Source organism: Haliotis rubra, unplaced genomic scaffold (genome assembly GCF_003918875.1).
Source record: "Haliotis rubra isolate DU_JTF1 unplaced genomic scaffold, ASM391887v1 Scf308, whole genome shotgun sequence".
Lineage (NCBI taxonomy): Eukaryota > Metazoa > Mollusca > Gastropoda > Lepetellida > Haliotidae > Haliotis > Haliotis rubra.
This window is the reverse complement of record NW_025766978.1, coordinates 362,185-383,709: the sequence shown is the minus strand read 5'-3', so window position 1 is coordinate 383,709 and position 21,525 is coordinate 362,185. Positions and strand designations below refer to the sequence as shown.

The 21,525-nt window shown below is 40.2% G+C and overlaps 1 protein-coding gene and 1 long non-coding RNA gene across 7 annotated transcripts in view; one reads left to right on the top strand and one right to left on the bottom strand.

Annotated features, from left to right (window-relative positions):
• Nucleotides 1-21,525, top strand: part of LOC124282951 (neuropeptide Y receptor type 2-like) — a 165,026-nt gene that overhangs the window by 88,507 nt on the left and 54,994 nt on the right. For 5 of the 6 annotated variants that reach the window (XR_006900287.1, XM_046719007.1, XM_046719004.1 and 2 more), the window contains one exon: nucleotides 19,751-19,827. The exons of the other annotated variant lie outside the window; for it this stretch is intronic. The gene's annotated coding sequence lies outside the window, so the exon portion shown is untranslated. The remainder of the gene's footprint in view (nucleotides 1-19,750; nucleotides 19,828-21,525) is intronic. 6 annotated transcript variants of the gene reach the window in all.
• LOC124282954 lies at nucleotides 11,659-11,908 on the bottom strand. The gene is made up of 2 exons (XR_006900288.1): nucleotides 11,874-11,908; nucleotides 11,659-11,725 (listed from the first exon to the last, which is right to left on the bottom strand). It is a non-coding gene; the product is annotated as an uncharacterized LOC124282954 (long non-coding RNA).

The following is a 21,525-nucleotide window of genomic DNA, read 5'->3' as shown; positions in this document are numbered from 1 at the left end:
TTTTCTCCATGTTAATAATGATATATTAACAAAACTATTTGACACTAATCCATGCTCATTTCTATGTTTACATAACCACTTGGGCACAAACAGGCATCTACGCGCTTAGTGCAAGTTCATTGACGTTGTGTTACAATGGCGGCATCATTATAAATGATTGCAAACTATTCTGTAATATGTTGATCCTATTACGTTCAAGCTTAGTCCCGACAAACTTGAATTTACCTCGAAATAACACCTCGACAATAAATCAATGGAAACCTTCACAAACACTTTACCGGCTTTACGTTTTCCATCTCCGAGATTATCAAAGCGCTTTCCCAGAATTACATCTGAAACTAACTTGCTGTAAAAACGGTATTTAATCCTCTTTGTGAAAATATTTTGATAAGTTGGTTTTATATTAACGACGACCGCTTACAGGGAGTAATCCCGAACAAGGATGCAATTCGGGGTTTAGAGGCACCTCGAGTGAAGCTTTGGTAATAAGGTGTGTACGATAAATCACTACAATCTAAATAAACGCATGGTCAGGGTTCTTTAAGTAAGGTCACAGCGGTGAATAGTATTCGCAGTGATTCGGCTGGAGGGCTGGGTTGTGTAACTGGATTTGTGAATGTAGTGGGAAGTTCTTACATTATCCTGTACACGCGGCGAGTGTGGATTACGCCGTTGTCAACAGTTTTCCAGATGTATTCAGGATGGCAGAAGAGCCTGAACTGTTGGTCTGAGATGTATACTGGATGGCAGACGAGCCTGGACTGATGCTCTTAGATGTATACTGGATGGCAGAAGAGCCTGAACTGATGGTCTGATATGTATACTGGATGGCAGACGAGTCTGAACTGATGGTCTGAGATGTATACTGGATGGGAGAAGAGCCTGAACTGATGGTCTGAGATGTATTTTGGATGGGAGACGAGTCTGAACTGATGGTCTGAGATGTATACTGGATGGCAGAGGAGCCTGAACTGATGGTCTGATATGTATTTCGGATGGGAGAAGAGTCTGAACTGATGGTCTGAGATGTATATTGGATGGGAGACGAGCCTGAACTGATGGTTTGATATGTATATTGGATGGCAGAAGAGCCTGAACTGATGGTCTTAGATGTATACTGGATGGCAGACGAGTCTGAACTGATGTTCTGAGATGTATACTGGAAGGCAATCGAATCTGAACTGATGGTCTTAGATGTATATTGGATGGGAGACGAGTCTGAACTGATGGTCTGATATGTATACTGGATGGGAGAAGAGTCTGAACTGATGGTCTTAGATGTATATTGGATGGGAGAAGTGTCTGAACTGATGGTCTGTCTGGATGGCAGAAGAGTCTGAACTGATGGTCTGATATGTATACTGGATGGGAGAAGAGTCTGAACTGATGGTCTTAGATGTATATTGGATGGGAGAAGTGTCTGAACTGATGGTCTGATATGTATACTGGATGGCAGAAGAGCCTGAACTGATGTCTTAGATGAACTGATGAACTGTCTTAGATGTATACTGGATGGGAGAAGAGTCTGAACTGATGGTCTGATATGTATACTGGATGGGAGAAGTGTCTGAACTGATGGTCTGATATGTATACTGGATGGGAGACGAGTCTGAACTGATGGTCTGATATGTATACTGGATGGGAGACGAGTCTGAACTGATGGTCTGATATGTATACTGGATGGGAGAAGTGTCTGAACTGATGGTCCGAAATGTTTACTGGATGGCAGAATGCCTTGAACTATTGGTCTGAAAAGCACACCATCTACTGCATGGTGTCGACAAACCATCCGACACGATATGGGTAAACCGGGAAATCTCCATCACATCCATCTCCAGCCAAGGGACGCAACTCTGCACTGTCCCGACTAGGTTAACTCTTCAAGGCAGAGTGCATGAGAAATTGCAACATTATCAATACTACCCGACATATTGTCTCATCACGTCCTCAACGTGCAGCCTCCATGACCTGAACTTCCCTCATGGACCGCATTTAGAAACCTTTGGAAATATATCCATTACATGATGTGGGGACTTCGTAAAAAGGTCAACTCGTACTAAATGTCGAGACAGCGAGGAACTATTTACGCCACTTACACATTTATTGATATGACGCAGACAAAACTGAAGAGGAGCAGCGGAAAGAGCAATCCTCCATTGCCATGGTAACGCGACTTGGATATGTCACAATTGTTCCTATATTTCTGAGGTTGTTACTGAATGTTTGGCTGCCTGGTTGTAGTATTTGGCCCGACATTGATACCAGTACTTCCCTATGGCTGAAGGTGTCATGACATGTCTAGACACACCAGTCATCCAGGAAAAGGTCTGGCACCATCGATGTATCCATAGACTATTTTGAAATGATTTGAATCTGGCGTGATATCTGTATTGCTTTGAGAGTCATCCGAGGAACATGTTCTAGTGAAACAGGGAGTGGAATATGCAGTCTCACTCGTTCCCGCTGTGCCTTAAAGACAAGAATACGTCGAGGACAAAGACAAACACAAAGACAGAGAAGTAGTAGAAGAAGAAAAACGTCTGTATGCCATGTTACATTCAACTGTACAACATCCAGCCTAACTGCTTATAAAACACTGTAGGTCATTAATATACATACATGTGGAAGGTGGAGTTGATATCATATTCTTAGTAATACAATAAGAATAAATATAACATATCTTTTGTTTGTTTATATGTGTGTTTGTTGTTTTTCGTCGCACGCAGCAATATTCCACCTGTATGTCAGCGGTCTCTGGATGACAAGGCTGGACCAGACAATTCAGTGATTGATATCATGAGCATCGATATACGTAAATGGGATACGATGCCATGTGTCAACCCACACTCCGGCACAGCGATGACTTAACATCACTGCCACAGGCTAATTTGCATATCGCGTGACCGGACTTTTCTCTTGTTTGTAATCAAACGCGCATATTCATAATAAGAAGAGACTGGACTCACGAAAGCTTTTCGGCTCGCTCTTCATAATGTTTTACATTGTTACATATATATTCTTCCACAACTGCGACAGTTAGGTCTATGACAGTACATATTTAGATATCAAACTGGCTGCATCGTTTGCTCTCCGTCGGCTTCGATGACAGCACGTGGAGCCGTACAGCCTATGTAAACAAAGGATCGCTACGCAAATCGAAATAGTGTTACATGTTTTTGGATATTTTCTCAGTGAAACTAAACCATTCTATTAAAGATGTTTAGTTAGATGTGTAGACTCGTCAAAAATAAAAGAGTAAAAGAAATCTGTACATTACATTGAATGGACATTGCAAGATGTGACGAATCGTCACATTTTTCTGGCCTGTGGCAGAGGTACTATGCTGGCTTGCCGCATGGAACTCTGGGTATGAGAGTGGTGTCAACCAAGTCTGACCTTCCAAGCATGGGTTGCTGAAAATCTATCCCGCTTCTTCACGGGACCAGCTCATCAGTGTAAATCACATTTGTATATAGATTAATGTAATAATTCTACGGGCACAGGAAATATGTACGCCTAAAATAAAACACTTAATTGACACAAATCATGTTCGAACGTTTGTACGAGTGAGCAATATATCCCAGACAGTGTAATCAAGTTGATCTGGGTATTCAGGCTTGAGGTAATCAAATACAACACTTCAATTCTGTTCCCTTGTTCTTAGGCACCGCAGGTCACTGTGCAGGGTCGCCTCCCTTGCGTGCACCATTGTTTTGTTGTTGTTGTTTGTTTGGGGATTTTTTGTTGCTTTTTACGTATTCTACTGTTTTGTCTGTACATACCAATACCAATGGCATACCATTTACTTGCCCCAATGTCATACCATTTACTTGCCCCAATGGCATACCATTTACTTGCCCCAATGGCATACCATTTACTTGCCCCAATGGCATACCATTTACTTGCCTCAATGTTATACCATTTACTTGCCCCAATGGCATACCATTTACTTGCCCCAATGGCATACCATTTACTTGCCCCATTCAAATGAAACATACACGTTTTACACAATAATCTTCAACCTCTATGTTTCAAATGCAGATAGTGTAATGTGTTATTCCTGTAGTCAATATATTCCTGTTCTGTATTGGAATACATATCTTGGATTTATTCAACTGGTAGATAGCTGAGAACATACCACAACATATTTGTATTGCACGGAGAGCGCCAGCCTGATAACTGATAAACTGGTCTCCTGACGACATCCGAACGTCATCAACTCCAACTTGGAGTAATATGTCTCGTTTACTTATGTCGTCTCCGATAACGATGTAAAACGAAGCGGTTTCAGAAAGCTCGAGTCAAATCAATGCGACAGCAAATATATAACGTGAGTGGAGAAGAATACCGAAACTTGACTATCCCCGCAAACAGATTCGATATTGAGTAAAGGGCAAAATAGCTGTAACGATCACATGAATGGAAACCAGTGATGACACCAGGTGTTCTCGGAAATGATAACTTGACCTGGCCTACCGGTAACTCGCGCCCTTCATATAATTGGCCAGGGAGTATTTACAGTCCGAGACCACATACCAGTACTCACACCATGCAACTGCGGCCAGTTAACATACCAGACAATCTGGTGATGAACTAGAACATCTAGTTGTTAATTTTGAATATGACGTCTGTGTAGAAATAGAGAGCAGAAGATAATAAGTTTGAAAAAATCGTGTTGTATATATATTTGTTACACAGTGGGGATCAGTGTTAATGTCTCGGAGCATTTGTTTCGTTGCTGACTCGGCACATGTAAATACTACTTAAGTTACGATGAAACTCTAGAACTTCAGTCCAACAGTACAAATATCCACCAGGTCAAGTAAATGTAATATGTTTGTGCAAAGGAATACGAAGTCTTCACTTTCCTCAGAAACGGATTCCGTTTGAAGCACATGTATATGTAGAAAGCAAAATATATGTGCACGGACGACATTAGGCGCACGTTTAGACTGACTGGTGGTGGGCTGGATGAAGGCCAGCATCTCTGGATAAACAGCACAAAAACTTCCAGAAACAAACAAGAGGCATACTTGCACATATACTTAACCTTTAGAAACATGTGCTTAATACAAGCAGCTATGGTTTTTCTGAGTCCATTAATTATTTATGAAATGCATGTAAAAGAATATTATTAGCATGTTATGGATTCAAGTTACACACGATGTTACGTGGTATGTTTATTACCATTTAACACTGTGGACAGTCGCGGTAGGGGCATTCATAATATTGACCATTCGGTTGTCATGGTTACACACAAAGGAAGGAAGAAAGATTTCTTTTGAATTTTGAACCATGGGGCCTACAAATGTTTGTACCAGTCAAAACTGATAATTTTTCATTCAAATTTGCGAAAACGCAGTCATATAAGCAAAGGTGTCAGAAACAAAATTCAACTAATTGCTAACATAACTGAATCACATATTCAAATTTTCCTTTGCTTAAGACTCATTCTGTTTTCTTGAACCAAATGCCATTGCACATAATTTTGGTGTGCTCGGAGTAACCTTCAACTCCGTCAAATAACATGACTAAATATATCCTCATAAACAATTACCCTTCCTGGATAAATAGATGTTTTGAGCGGCTTACTTTGAACTGCTACTTAACAAGATCCTAATGTATTTATGAGTTGGTTTATGAAATCCGTTTTGATAGATTAAAGCGCACGCATGATTAACCTTGTTCTGAACACTGTGCATGGACAGTATAGGAGGGATCCCCGGCTAACACTGTGTATGGACGGATAGGAACGATCCCCGTGTGTAAGTATTGCAAACAAGTATCGAAGACACGAGCTGCAGACAGAAGCTGTAGGTTTGTAAACAGGAATGAATTCATGATAACGTTACAGATGCAAAACCATTCAAAGCGAGAAAGGAACCATTGGCGGTGCGTGATATCGTGAGTGAGTGAGTGAGTGAGTTTAGTTTTACGCCGCACTCAGCAATATTCCAGCTATATGGTGGCGGTCTGTAAATAATCGAGTCTGGACCAGACAATCCAGTGATCAACAGCACGAGCATCGATCTGCGCAATTGGGAACCGATGACATGTGTCAACCAAGTCAGCGAGCCTGACCACCCGATTCAATTAGTCGCCTCTAAGGACAAGCATGGGTTACTGAAGATCAATATTCTAGCCCGGATCCTGGGTTAGAATCAGATCACGGTCGTGACATCATGACTGTTGCAGTCGGTGCTGAAGGTGACGTTGATGGGAATTTGGGGAAACATTTGTTCGCACCAACCGTAGAAGGTAGGAAGTGGTTTTAGTGTCGGAACTGGTAAGACATGTATTCCTGAAGAATACATGTTTCTATTTTGTCATCGAAGATGCCGATGTAATATATAAATTATCTGTATTTGTAAAACATGGAAGGGACCTAAGACATAACTTGTTGAATGGAACTTCAGATTTTTAATTACCTTACTCTGAAAAGTCCTCCTCATTACCACCAATTGTTATATGAATGTTATATTTTTATCATTTCCACAGCATCTATCAATCGGTATATTCTCACCAGGTGTAATTATTTAAAAAATAAATTGTTATTTTTTTTTATTTATTGTTCCCAATACGTTGAATGTGGGCTCAATAGAGATATAGTACATTAAATATCAATATCAGTAATATGTTTTGGTTTTATAGTGATTCAGGATTAATTCTGGTATGAGTGGAAACCATTTGGCTAAAAGCTTTCAACGTTATTATTTCTTCTGGAAATGATTTTTTCAGTGGTGAATATGTCTTTCAATATTCTTAAGTAATTATCAAATTTTGGAATTGTTTTCTTTCAAAGAGCAAGTGTGAATATACCTCTTAGCACATAAGATTATGTGATTCATTAATGGGTCCTTATACCTAAAATACCAAACCAGATCAAAGTTTTTGACAAATTAAGTGCCTGGATACGTTTCGTAGAAAGTTTTGGTTTCATCACATTCCCAATATGCAAACATTACATATTGTATTGTCAACAAGATTCATTATAGAAAGTTCTTTTTTGGTATAAGAAATTCCGTGCAGAAATTTATATTGAAAATCTAACAGTTTCACATCTCTTAAATTCTTTCTGCAAATATAAAAAATCATAAAGCCAATCACAACCAATACTATCAAATAATGTTTCCTATTTTTGGCACATGTGAGGTTTAACATTTTCAGATAACAATTTATCATAGAATAATCTTGAATCTTTTCTTGCGGATATGAAATCCTTTTGGAGTGAATTTATTGTGAGGTCATTGATGTTTTTATATATCTATATTCCTTTATAGTCTTTTTCCAAGATTCAGGTAAAATATTTATAACATATCCAAGATCTAAGAGTGTACCTCTTATATCAAACTTAAGCTTCAAATGATCAAATGATATAAACCCATGTTCATCACAAAGATCTTTGATTGTCAAGATTCCATCTTTAGCCCAGGGTTTAATAATGTGATTTGACTTTTGGAATTAATATTACTCAGCTATAAAGGTTGGGATAAGATTTCATAAATGTTTTCTGCTTCTATAGTATTTTTTGATGCAATATAATTTCCATGCTTTTAAAACATCTTTCCAAAAGGATTATCAACAGCAACTATATTCTGAAAATTTGCTCAATATTTTAGCATATCCTTAAAAGGAAAGTTGCATGGGTTACCGGGATTTGTTTGTTTTTTTAGATATAGTTTGAGTTTAGATAATTTCATGGCGGTAACAAAGGTCTTAATATCAATCATGCGCAGACCCCCCAATTTGTACTTTTTTTAAAGTGCTCAGTTTGATGTTGTCACTTTTGTCATTCAAGGTGAATCTAAAAAATATTCTCTCAAGCGCGGTGATTAAATGTTCAGGAGGGTTAGGTAAGGTGTTAAAAATATGAACTAATTTTGAAAGAGCCAATGTCTTAATAACAGCAATTTTCCCTATCAAAGTCAAATGTTTTTTTCTCCAAGTTGCCAGTAATCTATTAATTTCTTCCAGTCTTTCCTTTGTTAATAACCCATGAATTATTCAAATCAAATTTAATTCCTAATACTTCACTTTGTTTTCGTTGCCATTCTATATTCAAATCTTGACAAAGTATATCTCTGCTACCAGCTTTTGAGCCAATCCAGATTGCTTTAGTCTTATCTATGTTTATCTTTAGTCCTGACATATTGTAATGTGTCTCTATAGCAGAACACAAGTTTTCATCTGAGCCATCCAAAAATATTTCACTGTCATCTGCATATTGACCTCATTTGTATTCCTGATCATCAATTACAATACCCTTGATAGTTTCATGTTGTCCATCCAAGGATTTCAGCAACAAACAGAAACAGATGTGGAGATATGGGATCCCCTTGCCTACAGCCCCGTTGACTTGGGAAGAAATCAGAGATATGTCCATTCTGAATAGCACATGAAGATGTGTCATAAGTTAAGACATTAATCCAACGTATAATCTTAGGGCCAAAACCAAATTTTACTAGGACAGAATTGATAAAATCTTTGGAAAACTGTGTCTCATGCTTTTTCGAAACTAATCAAATGAGTTAACCTGACATGTCTCTTTTCTTAGTTTTAAACATAATATCAAATAATAACCTTGTGTTTTCTCTTAATGTTCTGCCAGGTATACATCCAGTCTGGTTATTCTGTATCAGAGAATCAAGGGTAGTTTTTAACCGATTTGAGATACATGCCCTTATTAATCTATACAGAGCATTTAATAAAGTAATTGGTCGCCAGTTCTTCAATAAGGTCCTATTGTTATTAGCTTCAGGAATACAAGTGATAACTCCTCTCTTCATGGTAAGCGACATCTTATTTCTTTTTAATCATCTTTGATAAATCTGAAAATCTTGACCTTAAATTTGTCTCTCAGTTGGTGACTCAACCTTGGAGTTATCACATTTTCTAAAAAAGCATCATTTTCGTACTTCTTATAAAACTCTTTTAGTTCATTTAAGATTGCACCGCAATCAGTAATTTCTTCATTTTTATCTGTAATAATTATATTTATTGATTTGCTGACATAATTCTTATTTTCTAAATGACAGAAATATATTGTTGTTTTTTCCCCTTCTTCATACCATAATTATGTAAACTTGTATATGATGGACTTTCAAACAATAAGATATCTTTGACTTGACTTTGACATGAGAAGTATTCTCAAACTTATATTCAAGATAATTTGGGAATAAAACATCTCACTTGCATTAAAGGTTTTGTGAACGATATATACGAATTTGTGCGCACCCAGTCCTTGCAAACGATTTGATACAAGTCCTTACAAATAGTAAATATTGGTTATATTTTTATGTTTGCTGTTCTATGTTTACAGACGAATTATCTGTTGAACATGATGAATTATGCTGTAAACATGGAAGCAGTTTGTCTGATCCATTCAGAGCCCTTCCTTACTCCACCTGATTAATGACGAAAGCTGAAAACCGATGTTGTAAACTAATATACTGAAATGTAATTCTAGTCTGTAGGCAATGAAGTAGAATGTGTTGATTATATTGTCTTATTTCCTTCATTTAGAGCCCCAAAAAATAAATGCTAAAGGTCGGTTATAAATGTTACGCAAACGCCTCGTCCTCTAGGCTGACTGACTCACTGACTGAGTTTGGTTTTACGCCGCTTTTAGCAATATTCCAGCAATATCACGGAGGGGGACACCAGAAATGGGCTTCACACATTGTACCCATGTGGGGATTCGAACCTGGGTCTTCGTCGTGCCGAGCCAATGCTTTTAACCACTAGGCTACCCGACCGCCCCTCGTCCTCTATGGATATAACTAGACATATTGCCTGACATAACTAGATATATTGTCTGACATTTCTAGATATATTGTCTGGCATTACTAGATATATTGTCTGACACAACAAGATATATTGCCTGACATATTGCCTGACATAACAAGATATATTGTTTGACATAACTGGATACATTATCTGATATAAATGGGCATAATGATTGACACAACTAGATATATTGTCGAACATAACTAGTTATAACTTCTGATTTTAGTTATGAGTAATGATCGAATGGATTTCCACGTATCTCATGAAACTAGTTTTGTTCGAGATAAATGAAAAAGTTAGGTTTTATTCAAAGTTTTTGCTTTCATCAAAACTATCCCTTGTGCTCAACAGAAACGATGTCAACTGGTTGGCATCGATGTATTGCGAGTGTGACCGGCAAAGTAGATATAACCCGATCTGTCGTTGCGTCCAATCATACATAGAAGTGGTTGACATGGCGTTGGATCACTGCCTTGGGACAGAAACCATTAAACATAGCGAAAAACGTACCGTATACGTCAGGACTTGCAGCATGTAATGGTCTTCGACGCATCTCCTACTCCATGTCAAGATGGTCACATCCCGACGGAAACGCTGCAGGCATCTACAAGCAGACGATCTCTCAGCAGGAGATTTGCTCAAAATGACAAGAAAACCTGTCCCAGGCATCACAGCTGTCGTCCATGCCATGTTCACTGTTTGTCTTCCTCGCTCTGACTCCAAATGCTGATTCTGTAAATACATAGTAACCAGACAGTTGGCAAGAATGGCCAAACAAAAAATGTGTTTCAACTCTCCTGATATATTCCTTACCAATATTTGGAAGGGTTTATGTGGCGGCTGTGATGGGAGCGGAATGTGTGTCATTCCACTCCCGGTCGCGTCATACAGAAGCACCTTACACGCTGCTACTTTTTGTTGCCCTGCACGTGCTGTGCATTAAGAGGCTTCAACAAGGGCAGGTCTGCTCGGTGTCGGTACATTGTGTCTGGGTGACATTATCATGTAATCATAATTCGCCTGACATACTTTGAAATGATCTTGAGGTATCATATACTCATGCCAACTCAGAAGTCCCCTTTAGCGTTCCCTTCTCATGAGGGAAACATATATTAACAAAGTGACGTGTCTCTGTGCTTCAGCGTCAGATACTTAGAACCTCGAATAGGTGGCGATAGTGTCGCTGCATATACTGTCTGCTGGGGCCTCATATCCTAATAGTGCTGAGATGGGAACCGGTTGTTATGCATATTGATGAGGGCGAAATAATATCTGAATTCAGCTTAGTACGTTTAAGTACTATTGCATTCATGTATTCCAGTATTCAGAATTCGCAAAATTGTTTCATTATGTTTATTTACAGATTTAGATGAAAAAATGCAGCAGAGAGGGTTCGGGTGATCCTGGCACAGTCAGGCTGGTAAGGCTCATCATCAGCTTAGGGCCCTTGCCCCCTCTACAAGCAGCCCAGACAGCGAATGGGACTTCTCCCAGGAAACGCTGCCTAGTCGAACCCACCAAGAGCTTTCCGGACAATATGTAGACTCCCCAACACTGCAGCCTTCTGCATTACCCAGAGTGTCAGAAGGGCTGTACTCCCGGCGGAGAACCCGGGCACTCTCCTGATCTGCGCCAAGAGATCAGGAGGTACCAAACCAAAGGAACCGAGAACAATGGGAAGCCTGACGACAGTGTACTTGGGATGCAAGCGAGACATTTCAAAGGCGAGGTCCGCATATTTATCATGCTTTTCCTGAATCTTGTTATTATTTTTTTAAATTATTTGTATTATTTTATTATTATTATAGGATATTTATATAGCGCACATATCCAGGCAACTAGTGCATGCTCAAAACGCTGGTATTTTTTCCCTCGATCATGGATGTCAATCTGAACGGCACATCGCATTGTCAATCTCGACTCCCTGGGGGGTATACAACTCTTGCAGCCACTAGGCGCACCGAGTTATTGTGGCTTTCTCCTCCTAACGAGGTACCCATTCACAGCTGGGTGGACTGGGACACATAGTCACAGTACTTTGTCCAAGTTCACTGCACGTTGCTGTACCCGCAACTAGGTGTTTGCACGTATTCATGTGGCCACCATCTGGTCATATACCAACGGATTCGTGGGTTCTTTTAAGTGCACAGGTACCCAAGCTGTGTAAGCGGTACACAGACGTTTATGAAGCATACGCACTGTGGTTGCCGGGGGGTGGAGGGTGGTGTGTGTGTGTGGTGGTGGTGGTGTGTGTGTGTGGTGTGGAGGCGTGTGTGTGGTGGTGGTGGTGTGTGTGCGTCAATGGGCCCCAAAAATCTGGTACGAAATCCGCATCTGCGTGGTAGCATCTTGTCCGTGCATGTATTTAGCACAGTGGTAAGGGTTTCTGACGCCTAAGAGCTTCCTGTTTTACTCCCACTTGACGACGCCGTGACTGGCGGCACGGGAACACAGCTTCGTCAAACACAACTCACTCACACACTAGCCTGTAGATCCGAGTGTGAGTTTATCTGTTTCTGTCTGTTTGCCAATAGAGTCGTCACTGCTGCATCTATCCACGTTCCGTGTCTACTCAAGATCAATCTGTTTGCGTAGGCAGAATTATTGGCGTGGATGTAAAGACGAGATTCGAACTTGTAACCTCTCTCTCATAAACCTCTACACGGATATTTCAGCAGCCCTCAGATAATCATCCATCATTGTCACGATAGCACGTGGGGGTTCGCGCTGACATTGGGAATTGTATTTACCGACTGCCTCTAATTTAGCAGTCAACTCCAATTTGGGCACGCTGTCGAAATATCGACCGCTGTGATCTATACAAGCCAATTGTTACATTCACATGTGTAATCAATGTGTACCGCTGGGATACCAGGAGTGATTTACGGTAACATTGACCCAGTGGTAACATTGAACCCTAGTCAAGGTGTTCCTATTTGATACTCAGCTCACACTGTGGGTAACATCTCAGCAATTATTTCTCCGGATGTAGGTAGACTGTCCGCTTGTCAGAGTGTTCTCAAGCGTTTGAACAAACACTATTGATAATGTAAAATCACTTAAATAATGCCACAACTTTGACAGACTGATTACGACATCCATTACTCGGATCAGGGGTCTCCAAGCGCCCCTTTACGAGTTACACGGCCGTATCTCGTAAACGATCGGTACATACTCCGATCAAAGTGTCAAAAAAGCTGACGTGTCCATTTTGTATTGAAAAAATATATAATAATCTGTCGTTCCTCCCAATAAATGAGACTGGGCACAAACACTATACTTGACATCCGAGGTGAAGCTCTCTCATCAAAGCCAGAAACGACTTTACAGAATGTCTTTGATGGGCTTTGCTTCACTAACACGGTTTAGATGGCATCAACATGTAACCTTGTCAGATCTGGCGAGGAACATTAAACATTACAAGCAGTAGTGGTTCGGCAAGGTTTGCTGAAACCTTGTCAGTCTCCCGCTATCGACATTAACCAGCCTTAGCCATCTTCACTCACAAAACGTCATGTTATATTGACATTCTACAAACAGGGGTCAAAGTGTTTGCCATGTTTAGCGTTTGTGTTGCTGGCTGGGGCGTAGTCCTAACGTGATCGTGTTTGAAGACAGTTTATTGGCTCATCACATGCTGGGACTATGGTGATTTGGGAAGACTCGTCCTGTCATTCAATATCCACAACAGATCTTAATCCTTCGAAATATTGACATTCATGCAATATCTGAAAATTATTTACAGAAATAACAGTGTGATGTTTTTGTGACAGAGCAACGTCCATCAACTCGAGGGAAATCGATAATCTTAATATGTCGTTGAAGTTGCTGATTCGTGTCAGCGTCTGAATGGCCACGTATACTTCCTATTTAACGACCCGCAAGAATCCCGGAAGGGGGGGAGTCTACACCAGGTACAAGAGGGGTGTGTGTAGTAAGGATTGTAGCTGATAACGTTGATCATTATTATTACTATGTGCCATCGGGTCGCCTTTCCCAGGACCAGATACATTTGGCATAACATAAATCACTCACTCACTCTACACAGACAAGAAAATCGTTCTACGTATTTTGAAGTTAAAGTCACTTTTCTAGGAATTTAGGCTACGTTTTACAAACTGATATTCTGGTTATGCTATGGAGCTACGTGTACATTAAGAAACAGTGAAAGTGCCAATGTAAACGGTTCTAGTTCAACGAGGCAAACAAGGGTTATTTGCGCTAGACTGTTTTATAATTACACAGCGTGTGATAATGTGATTACTGGAAGTCAATGACAGAAATAATTATAGTTAACTAATGTTGGAGTTGAGACGAGCTTCGATTTTCATCCGACGCTTAACACAAATCTGTTCAACCATCGTATGATTGGTGAAGTTTAGACATTTCACAGGTGTTTGATGGTGATTCTCCGAGACATTAAATGCAGCAGAACGCTGAAACGAGAACAGAACTGGTAAAAAGGTCATATAGGCCGAGACAGGTGTCACGGATATCATCAGTAATGCATACACATTCAAATAGTCTCCTCACACTTTAAATGCCTGCCAAATATTGTCGACAGAGCACTTAAAAGCCACGAAGAACATTACATGTATCTTAAACAGTGACAAACATGTACTTCTCTTTACAAATGCAATGTCATGTACTTGAATTTCCGTCCAGTCGCATAAAGAATTGTCGTTCAAAGATTGATCCATGTGAATATTTCTCGATGCTTAAATTTGATATGTTTTTCACAGTGAAATAAGCAGTGTTAAACAAGCAAATATAAACTTCTGCCGTACAGTCATGTATACAGTGTAACTTATTGTTCTAAATCAATGGTGCGCCCTTTTTTTGAGGGGGGGGGGGAGGAAGGGTTGGCATTTGTGTGTGTTTTGTTGATATGAGGGACGATACACATGTCAGTTACCACATTGTAGATCTAGTGTTGAAGGTGCCTGTGTTACTTAACAGTTCCACGTGCTGAAGGAATATCCTCCTCTCCAAGACACATTCCACCTTTCTGAACATGTAATATAGTCAACGAAATTCCCGCAATCACACAGGTGTGTTTGTTTGAGATTTGGGGCAACTATCGCTGCATATTGTAGGACGATACGTGATTTAATTGTACACATAAGGTTTGGTATACTGAGCAACACTTACTCTGGGCATCAATGTGCTATATTTCATTCTAATGGCAAAGGCGTGCCTGGACGCTATATACACTATAATTATTTTCTGATATTGGCTGAGTGTCAGTAGCTCGCCGGGCCAAAGAATATTGAATCCAGGCTCCAACGAGGCTCCAACGACCCTAAATAACAAATCCCCCGCGGGTAGTAAAGCGGCAGAGCCTATTTAGAGCAGTTGATCTATTTATGGTGACATTGGCAGTTTTTAGACCATTGAATCTTTTACTGCACAAATAACATGGCGGTTGTTCCCAATGGAGTGCATGTTTAGTGTCAACACACGCAGTCCTGGCTGGTCATGTAATTCTGCGTGAGGTTTCTATGGCGATTGTCTGGAGGAGCAAACAAGAGTTGCGCAAATTTTAAGGTAAATGTGTTGAAGTCATTGTTTTACGACATAAGTTGAAGCCCTGTTTACTTAACTATATATATACACATATATATATATATATATATATATATATATATATATATATATATATATGTGTGTGTGTGTGCATGCATGCTGGTGTGTGCGAGCTTGTATTGTTTTTCACAGTCAGCCCACTATATCACAGTTTTAATGGACCGTAGATACTCCAAGGCGATCTGTTCTTGTCTACATATTGCTGAGCGGCAAGCTGGGCAACACCTTGTATCTGAATACCGCACTTACTACGTTCAGCAGCATCGTCTACAGGAATGTCGACACAGTACTGAGTTCAGAATCCACACTAGTAAGTCTTCAAACCTGGATATGTTCCTGACAAACATCAGGGAGAATTCGGGTGCCGAATACACGATGGTAGGTTAGCTGACTCTGACTCTAAGGTTCTAAGGAGGATGGTGATGAACTAGTAGGAACTCCTACCTCATGTAGACGACTGTGAAGTCGTACCTCGTGTAGGCGATGGTGATCTCTAGGGACTGCAAGTTTGACCTCCCGTAGACGATGATGCCGATCTCTAAGGACTGCAAGTCGTACCTCGTGTAGGCGATGGTGATCTCTAGGGACTGCAAGTTTGACCTCCCGTAGACGATGATGCCGATCTCTAAGGACTGCAAGTCGTACCTCGTGTAGACGATTGTGATCTCTAGGGACTGCAAGTTTGACCTCCCGTAGACGATGATGCCGATCTCTAAGGACTGCAAGTCGTACCTCGTGTAGACGATGTTGTGATCTCTAGGGACTGCAAGTTTGACCTCCCGTAGACGAGAGTGATGCCTATGGATTGAAAGTCTGACCATCCGTAGACGATGGCGATATATCGGGACTGCAAGTCTCACCTCATGTAAACGATGATGCTGATCTCTAAGGACTGCAAGTCTGACCTCTTGTAGACGACAATGCTGAAATCTAAGGACTGCAAGTTTGACCTCTTGTAGACGACAATGCTGAAATCTAAGGACTGCAAGTTTGACTTCCTATAGACGACAATGCTGATCTCTAAGGACTGCAAGTTTGACCTACTGTAAACGACGATGCTGATCTCTAAGGACTGCAAGTTTGACCTACTGTAAACGACGATGCTGATCTCTAAGGACTGCAAGTCTGACCTCCTGTAGACGAGAGTGATGTCTATGGACTGCAAGTCTGACCTCCTGTAGACGACGATACTGATCCATAAGAACTGCAAGTTTGAACTCCTGTAGACGACGATGCTCATCTCTAAGGACTTTAAATCTGACCTACTGTAGACGAGAGTGATGTCTATGGACTGCAAGTCCCTAAGAACTGCAAGTTTGACCTCCTGTAGACGACGATGCTCATCTCTAAGGACTTTTAATCTGACCTCCTGTAGACGAAGATACTGATCTCTGTGGACTGCAAGTCTGACCTCCTGTAGACGACGATGCTGATCTCTAAGGACTGCAAGTCTGACCTCCTGTAGACGACGATGCTGATCTCTAAGGACCGCATGTTTGACCTCCTGTAGACGACAATGCTGAACTATAGGAACTGCAAGTTTGACCTCCTATAGACGACGATGCTGATCTCTAAGGACCGACTATGGTGATGTTCTCCAATCGACACATCACTGATATCCTGTAGACGATGATGCTGATCTCTAATAATGGCACACTGGCGTCGATGATGCTGTTAACGCTAAGCCCCTAACAACTAGTCTCTAAAATGAATATAATTTACGGAAAGACAGGTTCATAGTAAAATAAATAGAATATACTGAAAAGGAGCCCTAAGACTTTCTTCATTTTCAGCCTGAAGCTGTGGAAATCTAGACTTGCCACATTTTCTAGACTTGCGTGGGGTTTCTTGGATATATTTGCTTCAGCGTCTGTATGACAGACTACTATTTACCATATCGAAGGAAGTATTTCATTAACTTTTTTGAAAACATACACAGACTTTTACTTATGTAACTGCAATTTGAAAATCTGTTGGAACAGAAATTAATTTACATGACCCATACGATATTTGTGTGCTAAAAAGCCATTTTGTTTATTTTCAAAGATGCCATAAGTAGTTGTGTATTATATCTAAACAAGATAGGACCATATGGAAATATTGTTAGGTGATTTCGGTTATTGTTCTGTGCTGATAGACGACTCAGAAATGAATGTCAATGACGCAAAGTGACATATCAAATCGGCTGAGGATTTGTTTTTAAAGAAAGGCTATCTGGGCAACTACTGAATTGAGTTTGTGTGCGGAGTGTTGAGCAAACTGGTGATTTCTTCGCGTGGATGAAGTTCCATGGCCTGAAAGTTTGATCAGTATTAAGTTTGGCTTTCGGTTTGCTTCCATCTCGAAATCGTCACTGTTTGATTCAGCATCAAAATGTAAATATACACTGTGCATTATGCAATTCAGTTAACGAGACTGTCCAACACCTTGTCAGTGGATGTCCATCGATGGCACAAACACGGTATCTAAAGCGACATTTTAGCGTGTCTAGATCCTCGTCATGCTCCTCATCTTGTGGTTTTGGCTCAGGTGCCTTCTGTGGTACGACCCAGGTTATGCTGAAGGCGTCGTGGAAATTGATTCTCTGGAATTGGCCTGTATTCACACAGCTTTAAACGTATTCATGCCAACAACCTTGCATTCGCCTCTTTGGATATTTATACGTCATTGAATTCTCTGTCTCTTCTGACACTTATGTGACGGACAATATTCAGTAATAACATGGTAAATATGCAGAACAGGCTCACTAAATGTCACGTCAGTGATGTTTGACCACACCAAGCCTACATACCCGACCTTGTCTTTTCATGAGATTGATTATGAATATCACTGAATTTTCTGCCCCTTTTGACACACATATGATTGGCAAGATCCAGAAAAGGCCGACCTATCTTTCGAGGGTGACACTTCGCTTACATTCCTAGTACCAAGTTGTCTGACGTTGTTGTTGTGCTCAATAATGTAGAAGGCTGTAGAGTTGGGAGACGTCTGTAAAGGGGTCTAGGACCCTGGGCTGGTGATGAGCCAAACAAGCCTGACATCCCTCTTTGCTGCAAATACAGTAAATAATACTAACAATTAGGAGTGGGTATTGCAGAGAATTTTCATATTGCGATATATTGCGATGCGAAAGCATATATTGCGATATGTATTGCAATATATTGCAAGAAGTTCTCTTTTAACAAAAAAAAACTACTTATAATCGAGTTAATGCTTGATTTATAAAGCAAAAACACAACAAAATCACCATGCTTGATTAAGCTTTAATAAAAACTTTTAATCATGACAAAATAAAAATGTAAATAGTATTTGGCACAAATAAAAAAAAGGAAAGGAACAATTTATAAAACGGAAATATACGAAGATTTCCGAGTGTTACGAAGTTTTCCGAATGCATGTCAAAATACAGGTTTTCGATCAGCTTATCGCAATACGTATCGTTTTCATGTCTGAACCGGTAAATACCGGTAAACCGGTTCTATTGCGCAGCCCTACTAACAATCGCCAAATTGATTCTGAGACTGTGTAATGAATTCGCTGAAACTGTTCAGAACCTCGTCAGTGGATGCCCTACCTAGGCACATACAACATATCTTAAACGACATGATGGCATGGTTCGTTGCTTCTATTACTTTTTTTTGTCTGTGGCTGTGACTCCGACTCCGGCCAACAAACTTGATCATGTCCTCCTTGATCAAGCCAATGAACTTATTTATGCTATTGGATTTGTTTGCTCCTCTTGACAACAATGTGATTAACAAGATTCAGGAAAAAACATGATAAATATTCAGATCTCACCACTGAGATGTCTCGCTTACATCTCAAGGTACACTGTCGTCATGTTCCCTATTCTTCTCAAAGATTTAGTTTTGGTACCTCCTGATTTCTTGATGCAAATCAGGAGAGTTACTAGGTTCTCCACCGGGAACATAGGCCTTCTCTCACTCTAACCAATGTAGAAGTTCATGATATGTTCCTCTAGGCCGTGCTTCCTTGAGGAAATCCTCTCGCTGTCTGGGTGGCGTGGAGATGGGTGGGTGGCGTGGAGATGGGTCAGTGGGTGGGTGGGGGAGTTTACTTATCATACATAAATCATACAAGAATATATGTTACTACAGTCCATCCAGTTGATGATGTGCAGTCTGCACTCGACTTTGTCCCCCAGCTCCTCGAGGAGTTCAAACCCTAAGCCTTGTATATGATGATAAAACACCACAATACATTACGAAGAATACAGTCACGGTATAGTCGCAAAACGTATATCCTGTGAAATACAAGTATGTAAAAATAAATACGTAACCATGGGATACTGAACATAATATTAACTGTGCCTTGTGTCGAGTTAATTGCCGTAAACAATGAATACTTCCTGGTGCAGGTGCAGGCCATATCACAGGCGCCCGGGGGCCTTCTACAGAAAGTGTCTGTAAAGCGCAGAGTCGGATCACGCCCGGGGTAAGTAAAGACTCACTATACCAACAAGCCTGCAGATTTTAGCCCAATTCCGTAGAGACCAAGCATGGCATGTATATTACAAGACAGAGAACACGGACGTCAAAATGGATTATCAGTGCGCGTAACACGACAATGACATTTAGGTGCACGAAAGTAGTTTTAGTTTCCGCTGTTAATATATTTAGCCCGTTGGAATTTAAAGATCCAACGTTAGATGCGGTAGCCAAATCATATGTATGGTAGATATTGTTCATCAAAAGCACCATCATTGCACCTTGCACTACCTCTATTCGAATAATGTTTATATAATAATTACCATATGTGTGTGTGTGTGTGTATGTGTGTTTGCCTTAGACTAATGCTTAGTCTCTGAATATTTATAATTTTGATAGTAACAAACAAGCCCATTTAAATTGAAAAGGAACCCCAGGGTGACCAGAGATTCAGAGGAAATCTAGACTTGCTTTATTTAGGGCTTTAGCACTGCAGAGAGGGCTTGGCAGTGGGAAAATAATGTGGTTCAGGGACTGTGAGACAGACTATGTTTGCTCGTGTGCCGTCTTATATGTGCAAACCTACTTCGCATTTCAATCGCACTCATCCCCGGGTGTATTCAGGCGATACGACCAGTTTGTACTGGGTGTGATTGAGCGAGCAGTTTTAAATGATAAAACCAAAATGCCTTCAGAACAGGGAGTTTGCTCCAAGCAAACCCATTTGCCACAGTTTAACTTCTTGTTCCAAACTGATTACGTCCACCTTCCTTTGCATTAAACATAAACTTGCACTGGCCCCTACTTCATTGCATTGTCCAGTGTATTTCGAACTTCTTTGAACATATCATTGTTCAGAAAGTTGACATTTCGTCCAATGGTGTTTAGGTGCATCTGTATCAGCTATATCAATTGGCGTAGAATGTTCTTCCCATCAACTCTTCTAGCTTCCCAAATATTAATCTACAAAGACAAAAGTCAGGTTTATCGTCATGCAAGTCCTCATGTTTAATTCTAATCACGCTCAATCTCTGTTCCTTGAAAGTTCCACTGATCATCTTCTTGTTTAGGGCCTGTTTCCACTCTCCAAAAAGTATGCCTGCCCTATCATACTCTTATCTGTATTTTGTTGAATACTTTTCTGTCCAAGGACGATCATCTCTTCGGATCAGCAAACCGGTCTTGAGAAGACAGAAAATATAGTTAGGATATGAAATACAGATTAGCAGGAATATGGAAAGAATAACTTTCAATTTCATTTTGTTTTCTTTCGTTACAATCTAATAAATACTGTCGAAAATTGTAGAAAAAAATCTTTGGCTTCACTTTAAAATAATCACTAGATTTATAATAGCACAGACCAAAATAATCTTGAAGTTGCTGATAGAGAGTTAAAATTGCTATCTTAAAAGTCGTCGATAGCATTCTTTGAGAATAAAATACCCGAAACCCCAGGATAGATAGGTAAGTGGTACAAGAAAGAAGGTATGTGAAAGTTATACCTTTAATGGGACAAATCATTCCCGACAATTCTGTTAACATAAATGCAGAACTGCTGACTGGTAAACTTCCCACAACAAGTCATTACTTGGCATGGCGCATGTACGTTAAAGGAATGCATGGTGTAAATGTACGAACGAACTGGCTCTGGCTGTGGTCAGTAAGAATTTAATAAAATTATTTGAGGACGGATAAGTGTGTACAG